Below are 9,075 nucleotides of genomic sequence, written 5' to 3'. Positions count from 1 at the left end.
TTTTCTATGTGCGATTCACCTTGTGGAATGTAAATAAATGTTTTGATAAGGTTTTCTATTCAAACAGTGGTCGTAGCCCATTCACTCTAAGAGCCAAACCTTAACCGATTTCTGTTGTTTAAATATAATCAATATAGGTTATTGCTATATCTTAATTGATGCTTTAAGTTACGTTAGTTACATGTAGTGGTGCAATTGCAACGGTAAAAAACGGTAATCGGTAGATAAGCAAACAAAATATATCAAATATCTCCGACTGTTTTTTTAAATTGTCAAGGACATAACAGAAATAGCAAAGTAACATAAAATGCACATAGTATTGAATCATTAGGATAGCTTATCTTTTTGTTTTAAATCAACTAACATGGCAGGCTAGCAAGCAATTTCCCTCCTGTTGTACTCACCGGAGATTCTTAAACTTATCCAAAAGAAAACAAAAGTGGGAATATAGGGGAATGGAGAATTGCAGCAATTACAATACTTTGGCCCTGTGCATTTTAGGTGGGCTACATCCTCCCCCCCTAAATGTGCATGCGTCCTGCATGTACCTATACATACTTAAATAGTAGTCATTTGATCTGTTCCTAAAGGTGTAAACTTCAGTGTGGGATGTAAGTCCAAAGCTTTTGTAAAAGCCCTATGTCTTTTCTAGTTCAGCGTGGGATATACAAAGATCTTATTCTGCTGTTACAAAAGGACAACTACTTGGCTGCATCGCAACTAAAGACTATGGGCCCTATCATGACATTCTAAAGTGCATCGTCACTCGTCAAAAGTCTATTCAAATTTAGTAGGATGTCCAGTTCACATTGGGAGGGTTTTCGTCCTCAAAAGTGGAGCGCATGGCGTAACAAGGTGTTCCTAGGTCTTTTAATCAGTCATATGGGTGTGTTTGGGGCGTAACATCATTTTAAACCAATGAGAATGACATCTGTCATTCCCTTTAACGGCGCAACGCGCGATATGTCAGATAAATGCATCGGTATTTTGGCATTCAACGGCGCATTTGAAGGAGGCTGCTTGCGAGACCGTATGGAATAGTCATTCTTAAACCATGCTTTACTAAAACTTAGCATAGCCTTCACGCATTTGCACTCGTCTATTATTTGAACTCATTGGCAAAGTGAAACTAACTTCACCAAGGAAGTCAGTCAACGACAAGACAGTTATATGCAGTTACTTTCACTATTGACTGACAATGGGTTACCATCGAAAACATAGGCTGGAAAAAGCAACACTTACCCTAATGTTGCTCAAATGACTGAATAAAACAACATTTATCCTGCAGAGGAGTTCAGCTTATATCTCGTGACATTGCGTCTTCAGCTGTGCTCCATACGTGTCTCTCGCCTCTCCCCTAATCACTTTTAACCGTCATTACCAATTTGCAAATGATGGTGAATAACTACTCATCATGAGATGTACAGTATTTCGTAATATCTTTATTCTAATTATGTTTAACATTGTAATCGTGCAATTTGTAATGCTTTGCATGGACGTGCGCTGGTGTGCGTTCATGAATGATAGAAGGATGGTGCGTGCACCTGCCAATATGACTGTTGACATGCGCTCTTAAAATAGCATATGAACAACTCGCCATTGACTTCTGACCAGGTTTAGGTGGTGTATGATAGCGATTTTTAGACAACGCGCCAGGGCCCGCCCTAGGTTGTTAATTGCCACACCCCTGGGCGCAATGCTTAAAAAATAAAGGTGCAAAATACCGAATTCAACTTCGCGCGACTGAAAAACGAACTGTACGCCATGCGCTGGTGCCCTAAAATATAGCCCTAAGGCTGCGGAGAAATGGCTGAGCAGGAAGCCAGGGGGAGAGAGGGAGCAAGGGCTGCCCGAGGGCTGATCAAGACCCTTCAACAAGGAGTGCATAACTAAAGTCAAGGGGTTTCCTAACGTCTGGTAAGTCAGCCGGTCAGGCTCTACCCTATGTCTAACTGATCTTCGCATTTCTGCATCTTCCTGTTGTTGGACATCATTCACACTTAAATCCTCAGGTTCATGTCGCTCTGATTGTACCATCATGGTTTTCTTTCCCTACAGGTTCCTCTTGGTCTCCATGTTCTTTTTCAGGTCATTAGGCAAGTCATCACCCTCATCCACTTCCTGAAGCTCTTCTTGCCAGTTCTCTGTTGGCAGAAATACCTCAGCTTCGGGTCTCAGACTTGATTCCCCAGGGCTTGCGTTGAGATTTTCCTCTCCTGAAGAAGGCCTGTCTGTCTGAGGGATTTCATGGACAACAGTGACAGGTGGGTAAGTTCACACCAGCATTTCCCCTGGGTATTCATAATCGACTTCCTCCTCACTCTCGTATGATTCCAGCTGTAGAATATACAAAGACTTGGTAATGCTTTTGCAAAAGGACAACCACTTGACTCAGTCTCAGACAATTTTGTAATACGGAACAAGTACACCTGCCGTGCCAAGGCCATACTGAGACCCTTCTGCATGAAAACTACAATTGTGCCCAAATCCGCACATGGGATACAGATACCGATTATGGGATACAGAACAGAACAATTGCTGGGCTAACGTTAGAGGTTCTTCAGAGTTGAAGAACCACATGTAACAAACAAACAAGCCAGCCAGCTTCTCCTCTTTTCTAGTTCAGCGTGGGATATACAAAGATATTATTCTGCTGTTACAAAAGGACGACTACTTGGCTGCATCGCAACTAAAGACTAAGGCTGCGGAGACATGGCTGAGCAGGAAGCCAGGGAGAGAGAGGGAGCGAGGGCTGCCCGACAATACAGTTCAGACCACCTCCAAGTTCGCTTTTATTTTATCACTCGCATATATTCTGAATATGTACAGAGAATTTTGGAGGACTCTGAAAAAGGTCCCCCCCATATGAACTATGTCATACTATAACAATGTTGCAACACAGGAAGTCTACTAATGTGACCTCACCTGTTGTGCACCAGTGTAGTCAAGTCACTATGCCTCGAGTCCGAGTCCAGGTTCGAGTCCCCAGTGTTCAAGTCCGAGTCAAGTCCAAGTCATTAAAAAAAAATTCCAAGTCAAGTCCGAGTCGAGTCCACTACTCATCCGAGTCAAGTCCGAGTCGAGTCACTATTGATCCAAGTCGAGTCCGAGTCGAGTCCCTATTGATCAAGTCGAGTCCAAGTCCAGCACTAAAGTAAGCATAGCCTACATGTTGTTCCATTTTTTTCCATTGCAGATGAAATCCTTAAAAGCAAAACGGACAATCTTCTGTCTCCAAGCAGGGGTGCCATCACTTGTGTGAAAGTAGTATTGTCAAATTTCTTGCCAAACCCAATGTGTTGTATTTATTATATTGGAGAGAATACCATACCATAGACATCCCATAGCCTATAGGCCTACTCATAATAAATGAGCAATCCACATCCCAATCACACAGGCCACACATTATGCTGTTACTTACTGCTGACAATTGTATCTATAGGCAGTGTTGTAGAAGTTCATACTTCACAAGAGCTAGATGGACGTTGGAGTAGGCCTATTTTGTAAGAGGTAAGTGTGGATCATAAAAGGGCCTCCCCCGGCATTTTTTTAAATTCTGGCTGTTAAATAGCCTACACAATTTTAGCGCAGTTTGGGAGGGACAGAAACAGAGCAGGGCCCGTCTTGGTAGCTTCTTTCTGACTCCCGTGACGTGAACACTGGCTACCGGCAACTGTATAATTATGTTATCACTTCACTGACACTATGGAGACACATTTCACGTCAACAATAGAGATGAAAACTAGCTTTCGGTTAACGGAGATGTAGATCATCTGCCTAATTAATTTCTTTGCGCAACAGGCCACATTCTACGTTCATTTCAGCGAGATGAGTGAAATAAATGTTTTTTTAAGCTGCCATCACCATAGGCTACTATTTTCTACGATATTCACCTGTTAAAAATAGAACGCGTTGCTATTTCCTTTTTTCGTGCAGTGGATTAGGCTATCAAATCGCTCATTTGAACAGTAGGGCTAACGGTAATCCAGTTCATTCATGGTTTTAAATATAGTTGTTTCTGGCCTACCCACGAGAGGTTCAGTTTGTCAGTTTCACTTGCGCAGACACGTAGGCCTACATTGACACTACATGGACACTCTACTAGGCAATTTAATGTTATGCTTCTATATTTTATGACACCAAAATTAAGAAGTATGCTATATCTGGTTCGGGAAAACTTTTAGTTTATTTTTCTTTCATCCGATAATAGCCTGCTGCAAATTAACAGACAGAAGCACGGCAGGGCACGCCCCGAATGAAAATGAATGAATGGAACCTCGCTTCTCACGTCAGTCAGGGAAAACACTGTTCACGATGATCAGCCATCCAGCAGCAGTGTGTGTTGTTTAGCCTAGGCTGAGTGTAATCTTAGGTAATGTTATGTAATGTATGAGAACTAATATTGCCTGGCAATAGCCTACTACATTGAAATAGCGGCGGCCATATCTCCAGGCATTTTGGTGTTAAAGTTAACGTTAGTTTGATTTGCATGTGAACATGATGTGACTTCGATGTAGGCTACGACACGAAGCAGTAGCCTAACATTCCCTTGAACTGAAATTAGTATTACGAATAATTTAGATATCAAATCATATAGCAAATTATAGCGTAATGACATACTACAATTATAGCCTTATAATATATATATAAAAAAAGTTGAGTCCTTGACGAGTCATCGCGAGTGCGAATGCATGAGTCCGAGTCCAAGTTCAAAGTCAAAGTCAAAGTCAAAGTCAGCTTTATTGTCAATTTCTTCACATGTTCCAGACATACAAAGAGATCGAAATTACGTTTCTCACTATCCCACGGTGGAGACAAGACATATTTACCAATTTCGAGTCATTCAGTGCTCAAGTCCAAGTCAAGTCACGAGTCTCTAAATTTAGCTAATGACTCGGACTCGAGTTCGAGTCTCGGACTCGAGTACTACAACACTGTTGTGCACACAGTAGCCTAATCTGCAGAGACAGGTAGCTTGAAGGAGGGCATTTAAATGTATCTAGGCTAAGCTCGCATTCAGTGACTTATTCTTAAGGGGGCCTCTGTCTTGGGTTGTATAACTTTCACGGTCATACTTCGTCGGATTATATATAAAAAGTTTTCTGTTTAATGATTATAAACAACGGTTGGGTTGTTTATCTATCATGACTCAAGATATCTTTTTTTCATACTATTACAGTACAATACATATATTCTGAATATGTAGAGAATTTTGGAGGACTTTGGAAAAAGGTCCCAAACCGGATTTATTTTTAAGAGGATATCTCAAGATATCTTTTTTTCATATTACTTTATTCATATTATTTGTTTATTCAACTCCAGAACTCCAGAATTTTGGAGGACTTTCAAAAAGGTCCCAAACCGGATTTGCTGTACAAATTGTCTATGTACATGTGAATGCTAACATGAAAGAAATGTAAACATGAAATGTAACATAAAATAAATGTTAACATGAAAACAGAGTAAAGAGTGTGTGCTCTTTGATGTTAAAACATCCACATCATATGGTGGTTTTTCATATAAGGATTTTCATATAAGACCATGACTGGACTACCTTCACATCTGCTTTTTATAGATATTTGGACAAAGAAACGCTAAAAATATGGGGGAAAATGCTATATTTTAGAAACCAATGAAGCTAGAGATATCAGACTGGTACCAAAAGATGCGCAATAGCCACATTTATATTCAACTTTCATTGACACTGTAGGCCTAAATGCATTATTTTGGAAGTTATTTATGAAAAGCTGATTTTTCCAGAGCGGGGATACAGGCTCTGCTAAGAAGCAACTTTAGAGGCTTGGTGGACCCCTTAGATACTATTCAATCCAGCTATTATTCTACACATTTTCTTTTCATTAGTATTGTCACATTTTAAAATTGGGTACAAGTTGAATTTCCAAAATTGGGGCAAATGATGCACCCTAATATAGTTTTTCTTCGACATAAATTGTGTATATTGTATATATCCATTTTTGTAAATATTGTTTTAAAGTCTAGACTAAAACCAGAGTAGTTACTTTACATGATGAGCAGCAAAGGCGATGCACCTGATCCTGTCACAGGATGAGGCTATAAATCCTTCATACAGGATTTCCCCCAATAATGTCAACCCACCTCAAAGGCCAGAGGCAGACGCCTGATCTGTCAGTATATACTGTATATAGACAGAGAGAGAGAGAGAGAGAGAAGCAACATTTGGTGAGAATGACCCAGATATAAGGAATTAGTAATTCACATTAAATCAGACATAAAATGTAGTCTTAACCCTTAAAGGTGTACCGACGGAAATGTTTACAAATGAATGTCCTAAAGAATATCTGTGTTCTTACTGTAATGGATACTTGTTTATGCTGACTATCTTTGATAAAAAAAAAATCAGTTAAAAAAAAGGTTATCTGGGTTCATTGAATTCAAACACACTTGTTTATCCTTCAATTGTTGTGGAACAGAATGTTCAAAAACCCACACCTTTGAGGGTTAAAATACTGTAACAAACATGAATTAATATTTTTGGTGCGGGGTGTGAAAGACACATCAGAACATCACAACAGAGACAACCACCCAGTCTATGTACTTCGGCCAGAAGGTAAGGAAGCATCCACTTGCACAGTACATAGACATAACCTTCAACCATGCCCCTTGGAGGGCCGTGCGGAAGCCTATGCTGTGAGGAGTCGTCAATGAAGGTGGTTACTATGACACTTCAAGTCACACAAAATGCAAAACCTTGGAGTCTGAGTTCCTGAGTTCAACCTGGGAAACCTACAAATACTAACAAACTCTTCAAGTCATTCGTCAGTTAAAGTGGTTACTATGAAACTCTTCAAGTCAATGCTATTAGCTGCTGTGGCCGTTTATGATCCAATCAGCAGCAAATGCAAAACCCTTATGTAGCACCAACCAGCAAATTCCTTTGTCAATCCTCTCCTAACTTGCTGACGAGCAAAGGCGATCCAGCCGATCCTGTCAAAGAGATTGGACGCCTCAGCCCCATCCGTTTTCCGGCTGAGGGCTATAAATCCTTCACACAGGATTTCTCCCAAACCCCGAAAATGTCAACACCCCTCAAGGGCCAGAGGCAGATGCCTGATCTGTCAGTCGCTCTGGATGACTCTGGCCTCAGCAGGAGGCTATCCCTATGTTTGTGGAGGATAGCTAAAACACAAGCTAAAACACAGCTAAAACACAAGCCATGGTGGCTGAACAAGTTGCCGAATTTAGGAGTGAAATGGTGACCATGCGGACAGACACTTCGAAGTGTATGGAATACATGGAGGCAAGTGAAAAGCACCTGACTGAAGTCGACAACCGTCTATCTGCATCGCTGAGCAGGCTAAAGTCAATGTGTGCCAATCTGGAAGATAAGGTAATTGACATGGAAGACAGATCACATAGAGACAATATACGGGTGCATGGGATCCCTGAAAACACGGAAACGTTAAATCCGCTCAGCTATCTGTCTAGCGCTATCCCAAAGTGGTTTCCAGAGCTGGGTTCTGTTGAAATAATGCGTGCACATCGGGTAGGCTGCTTAGGGTTGTGCGATGTCGCCTGAATTGGCATTTGACGATGTGTACACTGTACAGTAAAACATTGTGATGGACGATGATATCGTCAGGGGGGGTTTAGTGTAGTAAACAGCCTATAGGTATGTCTGTACAGAAATACATTTATAATGCTCTACAAAAAAAATAAAAAATATATTATATAGGCTATACGGCCTGATGAAAGTGGACAGCTAAGAGAGACATACTGACTAGGCTACCGAAGTTGTGTGGAAGATCTAATCCAAGAAAATTGTTGTGAAAGACGGAGAGACAATTTGCAATTCTGCAATTTCACAAATACATATTATATTTTCAGAGGGGCTAAATATGCCATTTTCCACCATAGAATTTCACAAGTGGGGTGTCATTGGAAAGAGGAGGAAGTGTAGTTTCAGAATGTGGTGAAAGATCCCTTGCAAAATCCTTCATGGGATATCTGTCCCTGTTCAAGTGTTGAAATTCTGCAATTTCACAAAATATATACTATATTTTCAGAGGGGCTAAAAAGGCCATTTTCCACCATAGAATTTCACAAGTGGGGCGTCATTGGAAAGGGGAGATAGTGTAGTTTCAGAATGTGGTGAAAGATCCCTTGCAAAATCCTTCATGGGATATATGTCCCTGTTCAAGTGCTGAAATTCTGCAATTTCACAAATACATATTATATTTTCAGAGGGGCATTCTGTAGTTTTAGAATGTGTTGAAAAATCCGATGCAAAATTACATGTAGGCCGTAGGGAATACATTTACTGTAGAAAACCTTCAAAATCTGCTACCAACTACATACCCACCCACCCCCCCCCCCCCCCCCCCCCCCCCAGTGTAAAATGAACAAAAACATAACACAACATGTATCAAAAGATCCAGCACAGAAAATAAAGAAAAAACTACATAATCTGCCACCCTCTATATACCCCCCCTCTAAATTACCAAATTATTTAATAGAACACAAAAGGCAACATTTCTCAAAACATTCGGCAGTGGAGTCAACAGAAAAAAGATATACAGGCTTTTGAATGTCTGTGAACAATGCCTGTTCATCTGCAACAGGCACATGCCTGTGTTATCGCGGATTTGCGGTCAACACTGGCCCCTTGTGGACGAGGTAGAAAATTGCATTATTTAAGGTGGAACGGAAAATTAACTCCCCCGTGATCTGAAAGTGGTCTCCCCGCGGATCTGAAAGTGGTGCTAACTTCAGCCTCGTGCTACCTGCCTCAGCGGGTTATTTAGCATCGCAGGACTTCAGTCTTCAGTCCAAGAAGAGTAAGACTGAATCAGGCCTGGGGTGGGTAATTGGGACACAACACATTCTAAAACTACACTCTCTCCTCTTTCCAATGACACCCCACTTGTGAAATTCTATGGTGGAAAATGGCATATTTAGCCCCTCTGAAAATATAATATGTATTTGTGAAATTGCAGAATTTCAGCACTTGAACAGGGACAGATATCCCATGAAGGATTTTGCAAGGGATCTTTCACCACATTCTGAAAATACACTTCCTCCCCTTTCCAATGCCAC

This window comes from Alosa pseudoharengus, unplaced genomic scaffold (assembly GCF_046254945.1).
Source record: "Alosa pseudoharengus isolate Yale_2024_CS ecotype anadromous, Long Island Sound unplaced genomic scaffold, YU_APseudo_1.1 YU_APseudo_1.1_scf_18, whole genome shotgun sequence".
Classification (NCBI taxonomy): domain Eukaryota; kingdom Metazoa; phylum Chordata; class Actinopteri; order Clupeiformes; family Clupeidae; genus Alosa; species Alosa pseudoharengus.
The sequence above is the reverse complement of the archived record's forward strand: the minus strand, read 5'-3'. Positions refer to the sequence as shown.